This window comes from Eriocheir sinensis, chromosome 5, assembly GCF_024679095.1.
Source record: "Eriocheir sinensis breed Jianghai 21 chromosome 5, ASM2467909v1, whole genome shotgun sequence".
In the NCBI taxonomy this organism is placed as follows: Eukaryota; Metazoa; Arthropoda; class Malacostraca; order Decapoda; family Varunidae; genus Eriocheir; species Eriocheir sinensis.
The window spans coordinates 11,259,861-11,273,072 of NC_066513.1; the positions used below are offsets into that span (position 1 = coordinate 11,259,861).

General features: G+C 40.6%; 1 long non-coding RNA gene across 1 annotated transcript in view; it reads left to right on the forward strand.

The window, feature by feature from the left end:
- Window positions 1-13,212, forward strand: part of LOC126984294 (uncharacterized) — a 65,942-nt gene that overhangs the window by 27,360 nt on the left and 25,370 nt on the right. The window contains exon 2 of the long non-coding RNA XR_007736549.1: window positions 2,972-3,437. This is a non-coding gene — a long non-coding RNA (uncharacterized LOC126984294). The remainder of the gene's footprint in view (window positions 1-2,971; window positions 3,438-13,212) is intronic.

Sequence of the window (13,212 nt, forward strand, 5' to 3'; positions counted from 1 at the left end):
GGCCACCTCTTTTGATTCTTTTTTTAAGAGCAGAAAGTAGGGGGCTTTTTTTTTATTATTGTTTCCTTTTTTGTGTGCCCTTCAGGTGTTTCCTTTGTTGTAAAAAAAAAAAAAACAGCCTGCTTTGGTATGAAATTTAGGATAGAGATAGTAGGAGGGAACAGGGTAGAGATTGCTATCTGTAGCCTCAGACAACCGGTGTTTCGGTGATGAAGAGAAGGAGAGGTTTAGAGTACGAAAGATGGTGATCCACAGAAAGAAAATTAGAACGAAGACCGCAGAAGGGGAGTCATCCCTGGGTGAATTTGTGTTCTCCCCTCCCAGGCGGGATTCCGAGGCATGCTGAACTACTCTCTAGTGTTGATGAGACAATAGGGAAAAGGAAAGTGAAGACATGGGAGGGGTCTTGTAAGGGCTTCAGCACCTTCCTCACTTCCAATATATATTTCACCAGGAGTGGCAAACGCCGGTTTCGGTATGTGTCTTCCTATATATATATATATATATATATATATATATATATATATATATATATATATATATATATATATATATATAAATAAAACAATAATGGAAAAAGGCCGTTACCCACTGTTCCTACAAAAGAGTCAAGAGGAGTAGCCGAAAGATAGGTCAATTTCGGAAGGAGAGGTGTCCTGGTAAGTGTTTCTTTTACTGTAATATATATATATATATATATATATATATATATATATATATATATATATATATATATATATATATATATATATATATATGTGTGTGTGTGTGTGTGTGTGTGTGTGTGTGTGTTCGTCCATTTAATTCTCAGAGCTTTGTCAAAGCAAAGGATTTAAAATCGAGGGGTGATGGTTGTATGTGCTTGAGCTAGTTGGTGGTGTGGTGTTATGTGGCGACGGGGATGGTGTGGTGGTGATCTGGTTGTCATGAATCGGTGGTGTTTCTGCTCGATAGTGATTTGTCTGTTAGGGGATGGTGGCGTTTTCGTTTGGTGTTTATGTGGCTGTTAGGACGTCGTGGTGTGGCTATGGAACATGTGGTAATGAACATTTGACTGACCTGTATGATGTGGGTGATGGTGATGTGGACGGCTTCTCGGTGGCTGTATTGAATTTGTGTTTGTTTGTCTTTTAATTTGGTGATGAGGCAGCAACGTTTTTAGCTTTGCTTCAGCGGCGAGATGTCGGTGTGTGGCATTCATTATTTCTGTTATCTACTAAACGGCTTAGAAATCGACGTTTAAGGCTTTACAACAGTTGATCGAGGCAATGATGGTTCGTTAAAAATTATATTCTGGACTAGTTGTTGTAACAGCAGTGAGCCTAGTGTGAACTTCGTAAAAGCCACTAATATGTCTCACAATGTTTTTTAAATAGAATGATAATAATACATGGCCAGTTTTCAATACATAGTATTAACGACTGAAAAAAAAAGACATTTGCACAGCAAATGAGGCGGACACATAACGGCCACGCATTGCCTGTCCTGGTTTGTCATACTCTTGGGCAGGTTGTGTGTGCGAAACAATGCACCAATTACCGAAACAATGCATCAAAGACGGAAGCATGACAAAAGCGAAACACTAAGCAAGCGACAATATTCAAATACTATAAACGATAAGAAAACAAACATTTCTTTTTTCTCTCCCGGAACAAGCAGAGCTGCCAGTCATGAGCTCTCCTTTCATTTTCCAGTTTTGCTTTAACTTTTGGGGGTCTTTTCCACTTGGTCACATCTTTTTCTCACATACCTTTTGCAAACTGAAAACTTTACTCATTGCTTTCCATGAAGTTTGCTCTCCTTCCCAAAACTTATATTTGTGAGTAATTACTCTTTGAATTAAACCCGAGCACCGATAATAAAAGTATTTCCATTATGCTTTTATTTCTGCGTTTCGATTATATTAAAGCCTTTGTTCACTTTTACGTCTCAGTAAATAGTTCATCACTGTATTCGTAGTTTAGTCCATCTAAGTCTCTCAAAATCCTGTCAGTCATCATTATACAGTCCAGGACACACCACTAAAGGCAATCGCCACCCACTGTTCCCACGGAGACACAACACCCGAACGTGCTCCAGCTGTGCATAAAATATCTACTCACTTAGCTGTATGCTACCCACGCCTCCGTTTTGCTCGATCTGTCGCAGTCCATTAGCCATCTTTAAAGCCTCAGGGATGGATCTGTCACTTCCCAGTCAAACATTTTTTGACAGCAAAACGTACTTCTTGGATACTCAGTATTGGGGACAAGATGCCCTCCTTGGCTTCTCAGTATCATAGTCCTGATTTTGCTTTCTGCTCACGAAACACACACTAGGCCCGCTAAATCTCCTGCAGCCAGTCGACCTCTTCTTTCCACTGCCGCTGGTGAGCCGCGAGTGCTCTCCGCTCTAGATATTGGAGAGCCATTCACGAGCTGGGGAACACAGCGTTTCTTGCTAGTGGTCGCAGTGATGGGCTTATCAAAAAGTATAGAATCGTTTCGGTATTATGCGCCGTACATACTGAAAGGTATGAGAAAACAGATCTTTTTTTAGTATGTAATGTATACAATATCGATATGAACTGGCAATTAATATTTTGTGGATAAGGTTTTGATCGAGGCCAAGCGAACAAACATTCATGTTTACACTAAGAAAGCTGTCCATCTCCGCGAGTCACTCACAATGGCGACGCTTTTAAGCCTCCCCCGAGACAGTATTGAATGGGCGGAGTTTGTTTACCCTCCTGATCGAAGCCGCGCTGCTGTAGTCATTGCGTTCTCGACGAGACTTCCATGTACTACTTCGTGCCACAGGGACACGGAGAGGCCCGGGAGTGTCAACACTAATGTAAGGCTACAGGTGATCACGGCGGTTCTGAGTAAATGTTGACTCCGAGTGTCGGTTGAAGGTATTTTTGGATTGCTGATATGTTTCTGCCACGCACCCTAGTGTTGAACTCAGCTAGTCGTGTTTGTTTCTTCCTCAGGACGGGTGAGGCTCCCGCACGGAACCGAGGAGTGGAGCCACGCCGCGTCATCAGCAGGCTCCCGTAGTACAAGGTGTGTGTCAGGCCACTGTGCCTCGCGTCAACAGGCAGGCGGGCGTGTTTTCCTCCTGGCAGCACCCATGCATCCCTCATGAGGGTGTTGTGAGGCTGCCGGTGCTGTGGACGAGCCCCTGTGGATACAGAGAGCAATGGGCAACTCGTACGCACGTGAAGACTCCCTGGAATCAAATGGCAGAACGTCTCGGAGCAGCAGCCTCCTGAGGAAGTACAGCAAATCTTTCAAGTGGCGGGAGACGGAGGAGGGAGGCGAGCGGGTAGAGCAGGAAGAAGGCGAGGGGGAGGAGCTGCCACCCCAACTGACGGAGGAACAGCGGGAAGTGGTGAAGAGGACGTGGAGGATCATCGAGGCGAGCGTGGCTAAGGTTGGCGTGGTGCTCTTCATGGGGTGAGTGTGATAAGTCTAGTGGTAGTACAAGTAGTGATGGTGGTAATAGTTGTCGTGGTCGTAGTAGAAGTATTAGTAATAGTAGTAGTAGTAGTGGTGGTGGTAGTAGTAGTAGTAGTCAGTGGTTGGCGCGGTACTGAAAAATCAGTAGTGCGGTTGCGGTAGTACGGTTGCGATAGTGCGGTCCCATTTTTTTTCTTTCCCAGTGCGTTACGCGGTGTGCGGTACTGCGATAGCGGTAGTCACTAGTCAATATAAAAAAGTACTTCAGTGCCTATCCTGGCTATCCATTGACTAACTAATAACTTGAGATACAAAAAAAAAAATAATAAAGGAAGACGGGGTGAGAGAGAGGGAGGTAAGGGAGGAGGAAGGGGGGGGACAAGGGAGTAGAGGACGGGAAAGGGAGGAGGGGGAGGGATGGGAATGCAACTTTCCGAGGGAGGAAGGAGGGGACAGAGAAGGGGGAGGAGATCAGCGTCATGTGAGAGGAGGAAGTGGGGTGGTGGGTAGGAAAGAAGGAAGGAAGGAAGGGTGGTGCGGGGGAATGGGAGGAAGGTAGGAAGGGGAGGAATTTTCGGAGACGGCGTTTGAGAGAAAACGAAAGATTAATAATATAGGAAAGTCATGAAGGGAATGAAACATTATTCAAACTGTCCAACATATTAAGACAAAACACATCAACTGGTAATAGCGAGACACCGACCGAGGGAATTATCTAAGCTCTGGCGTCTCAGGCCTCAGCGAAGAAACCACGTGGAAATTTCAACGAGGAAATAATAATAATAATATTAATAATAATTAATAATAATAATAATAATAATAATGATAATAATAATAAAATTATTATTATTATTATTATTATTATTATTATTATTATTATTATTATTATTATTATTATTATTATTATTATTATTAATAATATTATTATTATTATTATTATTATTATTATTATTATTATTATTATTATTATTATTATTATTATTATTATTATTATTATTATTATTATTATTATTATTATTATTATTATTATTATTATTATTATTATTATTATTATTATAATCAAACAATATTGATCTTGGCTACATTGAAGAGAGAGAGAGAGAGAGAGAGAGAGAGAGAGAGAGAGAGAGAAGTTACAATGAAGTTAAAAAACATATGTAGTATGTACTATGGTCTACGTTTTGCATCAAAGAAAAAAAAATGTACGGGACATGAGACTGAGCGGCGATCATGTTAGTGCTTGCTTGTACTGTTGTACACTGCCATGTAGCCTACAGTCATCGTCAGACAGTCATGGCGCGCCGCCTTGGGTTAAGTGACGAACAGATTTGCTCTGAATTATTCATTTAGTATTTAATTTTGAACAATAACTGAAGTCAGAATGATTGAATCACTAATACCGATTGACTGATTGAATCCGATTCACTGTAAAAAAAAAAAAAAACATTTATGTGAGCATGCCGTGCTGCAAATGTGTTCGATAATTTCTAAGTACCGCAACAAGTACCGCAGGATTTTTTAGTGCGGTCCGCGGTAGTGCGGTATTTTCAGAAAGTTTGTGGTAGTACTACCGCACTACCGCACTAAGTACCGCACTTGCCCACCGCTGGTAGTAGTAGCAGTAGTAGTAGTAGTAGTAGTAGTTGTAGTAGTAGTAGTAGTATTAATAGTAGTAGTAGTTGTAGTAGTAGTAGTAGTAGTAGTAGTAGTAGTAGTGATAGTAGACGTAGTAGTAGTAGTAGTAGTAGTCATAGTAGTAGTAGTAGTAGTTGACTGGATGTAGAGGTAGAGGTATAAAAAAAAATATAGTATTAGTAATAGGAGTCGCTGTTGCTGTCATTTTTTTTTCGACGGAAGTGTTACCATTCATAGTTTTAACATCCATATGTGCAGGCGCTTTGGATGTTTATGGCCTTTCGATTTATCACATGATTAATCACAGGCTTTTCTAACGACGAGCAGTGGAAGAATGGACCACTACCATTACATATTTGTAATTCCAATTTATTGCTGCACACCACTGCGATTATGTAGAAACCTTTTGGACGTCCGCCATGCTCTTCTATGTGACATGCACGTGCAAATCAATAACGCATTTATTCTTACTCACAGGCGAAATGATTACAGCCACAAAATAATCAAATTCAGCATAAATATCAAACAAACAATATAATTTTAGCACCATAAGATTAGGTTTTACTGGCATTTACATAAGTATATAGTTATTCAAATTAATGATACCACGAGTTGACTTCACATACCTTGGTAGCGTAGTGCATAACAATAGTGAGTCTCAGCAGGAAGTTACTCGACGGATTGGGATGGCCCACGGTGTTATGGACTCGCTCAGTACGAGTATATGCCGTTGTCGATATCTATGCAGGCGGAAAAAAAATCGAATCTTTAAGTCGCTTGTGCTCCCTGTTTTACTGTATGGGTGAGATATAGACACTAAATATTGACTTGGACAGACGTGTCGATGTCTTTGGTACTAAGTGCTTTCGCAGGATTCTGAGGTATCGCTGGAACGACTACGTACGTGTCGAACCAGCTACTGCTCCGTGAAACTGTTACTAGCTTAGTCCGCAAACGCCAACTTCCGCTATATGGGCACGTGGCGCGCCCACTGGAGGACGATCCTGCTCACATGCAGAGTTGTTTTTATACGAGACAACCCTGAGTTGAAAAGACTAAGGGTGCCCTCGATACTCATGACTGGGGCAAGTCAGCCGATCCTGCTGGTCAGGACTGTGATGGGCAAAGCAGCTGCAAGAGGGCTTGCTCGGGAGGACCGCCGGAAAGGTAGACAGCGAGTGAGTGAAGCGAAACGCCCCTGGGCGTATGCTCCACATTAATTAGTTAGTGTGCCAACATTTGCGCCAGATTTATTTACACGAAACATAAGGCAATAAATTACTGGCTGCACGTGAAGAATGATGCCGTGTGTGCAGTGCAAACCTGAACATGGTTACTCATGACTTCTATTCCCGACCTGAGCCGACACAGCTCATCGAAACCTGTCATATTAGATGAGATTTATACTTCAAGGACCTTACTGGATTCAGTAGGCAAACTCTCTCTTCCTTATAAATGGTGTTGCAGGAAATAATATTAGTAATTCTAATTATTCTAATTATTATTCTAATTAATACGTACATATATATATATATATATATATATATATATATATATATATATATATATATATATATATATATATATATATATATATATATATATATATATATATATATATATATATATATATATATATATATATATATATATATATATATATATATATATATATATATATATATATATATATATATATATATATATATATATATATATATATATATATATGTATATATATATATATATATATATATATATATATATATATATATATATATATATATATTTTTTTTTTTTGTTGTTGTTGTTTGTTTGTTTGTTTGTTTACAACAAAAGAGACAGCTCAAGGGCACAGAAAAAAAGGGAAACAATAATAAAAAAGAAGCCCGCTACTCGCTGCTTCTAAAAAAGAATCAAAAGAGGTGGCCGAAAGAGGGCTCAGTTTCGGGAGGAGAGGTGTCCTGATACCCTCCTCTTGAAAGAGTTCAAGTCGTAGGTAGGAGGAAATACAAATGAAGGAAGATTGTTCCAGAGCTTACCAGCGTGAGGGATGAAAAAGTGGAAATGCTGGTTAACTCTTGCATAAGGGGTTTGGACAGTATAGGGATCAGAATGAGTAGAAAGTCGTGTGCAGTGGGGCCGCGGGAGGGGGGGAGGCATGCAGTTAGCAAGTTCAGAAGAGCAGTCAGCGTGAAAATAGCGATAGAAGATAGAAAGATAGGCAACATCGCGACGGGATTTAAGAGGTAAAAGACTATCAGTAGGAGGAGGAGAGATGATGAGACTAAGAACCTTAGACTCCACTCTGTCCAGAAGAGCTATGTGAGTGGAGCCCCCCCACACGTGAGATGCATACTCCATACAAAGGCGGACAAGGCCTCTGTATATGGATAGCAACTGTGCGGGGAAGAAGAACTGGCGGAGACGATACAGAACGCCCAACCTCGAGGAAGCTGATTTAGTGAGTGAAGAGATATGAAGTTTCCAGTTAAGATTTTTGAGTTAAGGATAGACCGAGGATATGTTGAAGAAGGTGACAGTTGAGTATTGTCGAAGAATAGGGGATAGGTGTTTGGAAGATTGTGTCGAGTTGATAGGTGGATAAATTGAGTTTTTGAGGCATTGAAGGACACAAGGTTCCTTCTACCCCAATCGGAAATGATAGCAAGGTCTGAGGTTAAGCGTTCTGCAGCCTCAAGTCTGGAGCCGTGTACTGCCTATATATATATATATATATATATATATATATATATATATATATATATATATATATATATATATATATATATATATATATATATATATATATATATATATAATTTTACAGCAAAGGAGACAGCTCAAGGGCTTAAAAAATAATAATGAAAAAAAAGCCCGCTACTTACTGCCCTAAAAAGATTAGAGAGGTGCGAAAGAGAAGTCAATTTTGGTAGAAGAGGTGTCCTGATACCTCTCCCTTGAAAGACTTCAAGTCGTAGGCAGCAGCAAATACAGATGAAGGAAGATTGTTCCAGAGTTTACCAGCGTATATATATATATATATATATATATATATATATATATATATATATATATATATATATATATATATATATATATATATATATATATGTATATATATATGAGTAGGAGGAATATGCCCAGAATCGTCCAGAGTGGAGTTGTTACAGAAAGTTTGAGTGAAGAGTTCAACCTTAGAGATAGATGAGACGGCAGTGCTGCCGTCAAGGTTAAGAAGAGGCGGGAAAGAGGAAGAAGTGAAATTGGAAGAGATATTTTTGGCTAAGTGCCAGAAGTCTCTGGAAAAATTAGAGAAAGCAAGGTGTTGACATTTCCTATGGATAAAGGAGTTTTTGGTAAGTCAACTAATAGATTTAGCACGATTCCGGGCGGAAATGTATAGAATACTATAGATCATGGTTAGCGGGAGTTCGAATGCTCTGGTACCTTTTATGAGGTGCCTCTCTATCTTTGACAGCACGAGAACAAGCCTGATTAAACCAAGGCTTTTCAGCATGGGGAGTCAAGAAAGTACGTGGAATGTATGCCTCCATTCCAGAGACAATCACCTCTGTGATGCGCTGGGCACATACAGAGGGGTCTCTCTCCTGGAAGCAGTAATCATTCCATAGGAAATCGGAAAAGAACATCCTCAGGTCGTCCCACTGAGTTGAAGCAAAATGCCAGAAGCATCACCTCTTCGGTGGGTCCAGAGGATGTACAGGAGCGATAGGACAAGCTACATAAGTAACGTTGTGATCGAAGGAGCCCAACGGAGAGAACAGTTTGACAGATTAAGGAGAAGTGTTAGAGATAAGGAAGAGGTCTAGTATGTTGGGCCTGTCTCTAAGACGGTCAGGAATACATGTAGGGTGCTGAACCAACTGCTCTAGATCGTTGAGGAGAGCAGGTATATATATATATATATATATATATATATATATATATATATATATATATATATATATATATATATATATATATATATATATGGGCAGGAAATTTTCTCTTAAACACGTCTGGTTGAACGTGATAGTGAGTTCAATGTTGACTATTTTCTTTAAAAAAATTATTTATCTCGAATAAGTGTCTTATTCTCTTTAGTCAATTTGATGATGATTTCACCGTAAGTGGTCATTTTTATTGCCAGATCGCGATTTCGGGTTTGTCAACCCTTCTTCAGTGGCGTTGTAGTCTTCGGAGTAGGAGGAGTAGTTTTCTGCTCGCTAGTTAATGAGAGAATGCTGGTGCACGTTTTTTCGTTTTCGTTTCTAGGTTTTACCCCCTAAAAAGGGGGAACGGGCCTTTGTCCGAGGACGGCCCGTCGCAGAGGGGAACCCGCCGCGGGCGTGCGGCGGGTGGGGGAACCCTTCCGTCGCCGCCACAGCCACGGGTATAAGCCGGCGGGCAGCGACGGAGGAACGGGCCCTCCGAGCTCTGGCTCAGGAGCAGCCCGCTCGTGTGGGCGAGCAATGCAAGCTCGTTGCGGGACGCCTCCGCCGCCGCCACAGCCACGGGTAACAGCCGGCGAGCAGCGACGGAGGCACGGGCACCTGCTCATTTTCATCGTTGTCATGCCGATATTGGTTGTGGGGAGGCCTTCACAGATCATGTGACTTCTGTGTAGACAACTTTTCTTCTTGGGGGCTGTTTCTCATATTATTAGGTGGCTTGTTTTCTTAGTCTTGTAGTGTATGACGATGTAAATTTTTTTTTCTTCTCGGGGTTTGTTGGTGTGACGTTACTTCTGATGATTTGTTTCATTATTCTTTCGTCTTCTTTGTAGGCAGTAGAAAAGTGTGATCTGTAGTATTTGTTGATGTTCTCTTTCTCCTCCGTTGTATTGTTGGTTGCAGCGTGCCATTGATCCATTATTTTCTTGGTTTGCCTGTTGATGTCTGCTTTTTTCAAAACCGTTGTTCAGTAGTACCTGGGTAGATCGGTCTATTGCTTGGTGGACTTGCTTCCAGTTACTGCAGTGGGTGAGTGCTCTCCGAATGTAGGCGCCTATGGTGGAGTCTTTGTAGCGTTTGGGGCACTCGCTCCTTCCGTTGAGGCAGTGGCCTGGGTTAGTGGCCATCACGTAGACATCAGTGTTGAAGGCGTCATGATCTTGTTTGAGGAGGATGTCCAGGAATGGCATGGATCCGTTGGTGCTATGCTCGATAGTGAAGTTTATTCCGGATATTTCTTGGAGGTGTCTTCTGAGATGTTCGATGTCCTCGATGCTTGTGGTTTTGATGAATATATCGTCGATGTAGCGGCAGGATATGTCAGCGTTTTTTGGTGGTCTTAAAGGCTTCTTCTTCTATGCAACCCATGAAGAATTTTGCCAGCAGAACTCCCAACGGGGAGCCCATAGCGACACCATCCACTTGATGGTACTTGTTGTTGTACCAACAAGTGGATGGTGTCGCTACGGGCTCCCCGAGAAGAAGAAAATAAGCCAGCTAATTATGAGAAACAGCCCCCAAGAAGAAAAGCTGTCTACACAAGAGTCACATGTCGTTTATAGGTTTATTTGTAAACGAGGGATCTGCTAAGCCCTCCCCTCAACCTATATCGGCATGGCAACGATGAAACTGAGCAGGCGCATGAGCTATCACCTGACATCCGGAGCCCCACAACACCTACTGCAGAAACATAACACAGTGCTAACAAGAAAATTTTTAGAAGAAAGCACAGACATCATCGCGAGGTGCCCCGATGAACGACAGCTCCCCATTCTAGAAGCCCTCAACATCAAAGAAATAAGGCCCAACCTCAACAAGCGGGCACAAGACCTACAGGCTCTCCCGAGTATGCGCAGGAGTGCTGCGCACCAGCCCGACCAACCAGCAGCCAGTGTGCAGCGCGGAGAGGGCGACGACACGCCTTAAATACCGTTCACCCAGCGTGCACCAGCATTCTCCCTTAAGACCCTTAAGAAACTATACCGATTTGCAGACATGCCGACAAAGACCAAGACACACCTTGTGAAGACCCTTGTACTTCCCGTCCTTGACTAACCACCAGTACCAACCCATGCAATGAGTAAGACACAGCTCAGCAAACTCCAAGTAATACAAAACAAAGCACTAAGATTTGCAACGAATCAGCGATACCCATACACCCTCACCTCAGAAGACATACTCCAATGCACGAAAACTACCACTCAACATCAGGCTTCACCTGAAAAAGAAAAGATATGGGAGAGACTTTTAACTCTAAACATTCCTGCGGTAGATGCGATACTCCAAAATCACCAGGACAACAGGAATTACCATGCTGCGTTCCCCAGCAGCTTAAAACACTTCAAACTTTGCCAACCCCAGTATACCACTAAGTGGCCTTATGTACAAACTAGCTAGCTTTCCAACAAACAACATTCACCACCAGATAAGTCACTACCACAAACTCTTGTATCATCAGGTAAGACTTCAACACATTTTGTGTTAAATCCAAATGAATTGAAACAACTACTACAAACACACATCTCAACACTCTAAAACATCTAGAAGATCCAACATCCTAAAAACCTCATGCAACGGTGGTCGTCCATTAAGCTATCTACTTCTCTTGTCTTTATCTTCCCCCCTTTTTTTTATCTTCCTCTAACTTCTTGTTCTCTTCACCAACTCTCTTTAAAAAAAAAAAAAAAAACAGCATTCTCTCTCCAACTAGCGAGCAGAAAACTACTCCGAACACTACAACGCCACTGAATAAGGGTTATGAAACCCGATATCGCGATCTGGCAATAAAGATGACCACTTTCGGTGAAGTCATCACCAAACTGACTAAAGAGAATAAGGCAATTATTCGAGAGAAAGAATTTTCTTAAGAAAATAATCAACACTGAATTCACTATCACGTTCAACCGGACATGTTTAAGAGAAAATCTCTTGCCCATATATACCCTCAATATATATATATATATATATATATATATATATATATATATATATATATATATATATATATATATATATATATCTATATATATATATATATATATATATATCAGGGAGGCGGTTTAAACCAAATGGTTTAAACCATGGTTTAAAGCAATAAAAAATGGTTTAAACCAACTAATTAAACCATTTTTTTTTCTGTTGTGTGTATCTTTGTTAGTTTCATCAGTATTGTGGTTTTAACTATATGTAAGATTTTAATTATGTACAGCAGGGTTGGCGGTTTAAACCAGGGGTGTCAAACTCAAAACCCTTCGAGGGCCAATTCGTACTCTGAAGTGCCGTCATGGGGGCCAACAAGGGTAGAAAATACATTGACAAGATTGAGGTTACCGTGATACCGCGGGCCATGAGTTTGACACCCCTGGTTTAAACCAAAAACCCATCAATAAAACCAGTGTTTTTTGTGAATCTTTTTTAGTTTCATCAGGTATTGTGGTTTTAATTATATGTGGTTTTATTTTTTTTATTATGCACAGTCATTTTACTAACACCAGGATGAAAACGTCAGTTGGTATACTCAAATCTCTATTCAAATGCTGTAACGTCAAGGTAACTGAAAACAACTTGCTGAAATGACTTTTCATTCGTACTATTTGTCCTTCCATTGCTTAACGGCAATTTTTACAAATTGTTCGGCAGCCTTTTCTGCCCTCAACAACCTTAAAAAAAAAAAAAATCATATATAGTCTGGTTTTCTGCCTGTCATATTGATGAATAGTTCAGCACTAGGTTAATCACCAACAGTTTCAACTTTGTTTCTAATAACTTGATAGTTAATGGTTTGATCACTGCATTATAATATATCTGTGCCTGTTTGAATAGAATATAACCAGTAAAATTTCTAATATTTTTCATAGTTCAGGATAAAGATTGAAACACAATCATACTCACTTTTCTATACACTATTTGCTCTTTCTGTAATTAAGTATGTTCAGTATACAGTATGTATCAATTTAAATTACATGGTAGTTCAGCGTATGCGTATCTATATATTTTCGGTCTGACACGAGAAGGATTTAGCGCGTCATCTTATCCTCCCACTCACCCTCACATCACCTTCGCTGTATGGCACTGTTCAAGCACTGGAATGGTAGACACACGCACACGTTGCATTATTTCAACATTTTTAAGACTTGCACATCTTTCAAATGCGTATTATCTTAGCCTTTTCTTGGGAGTTA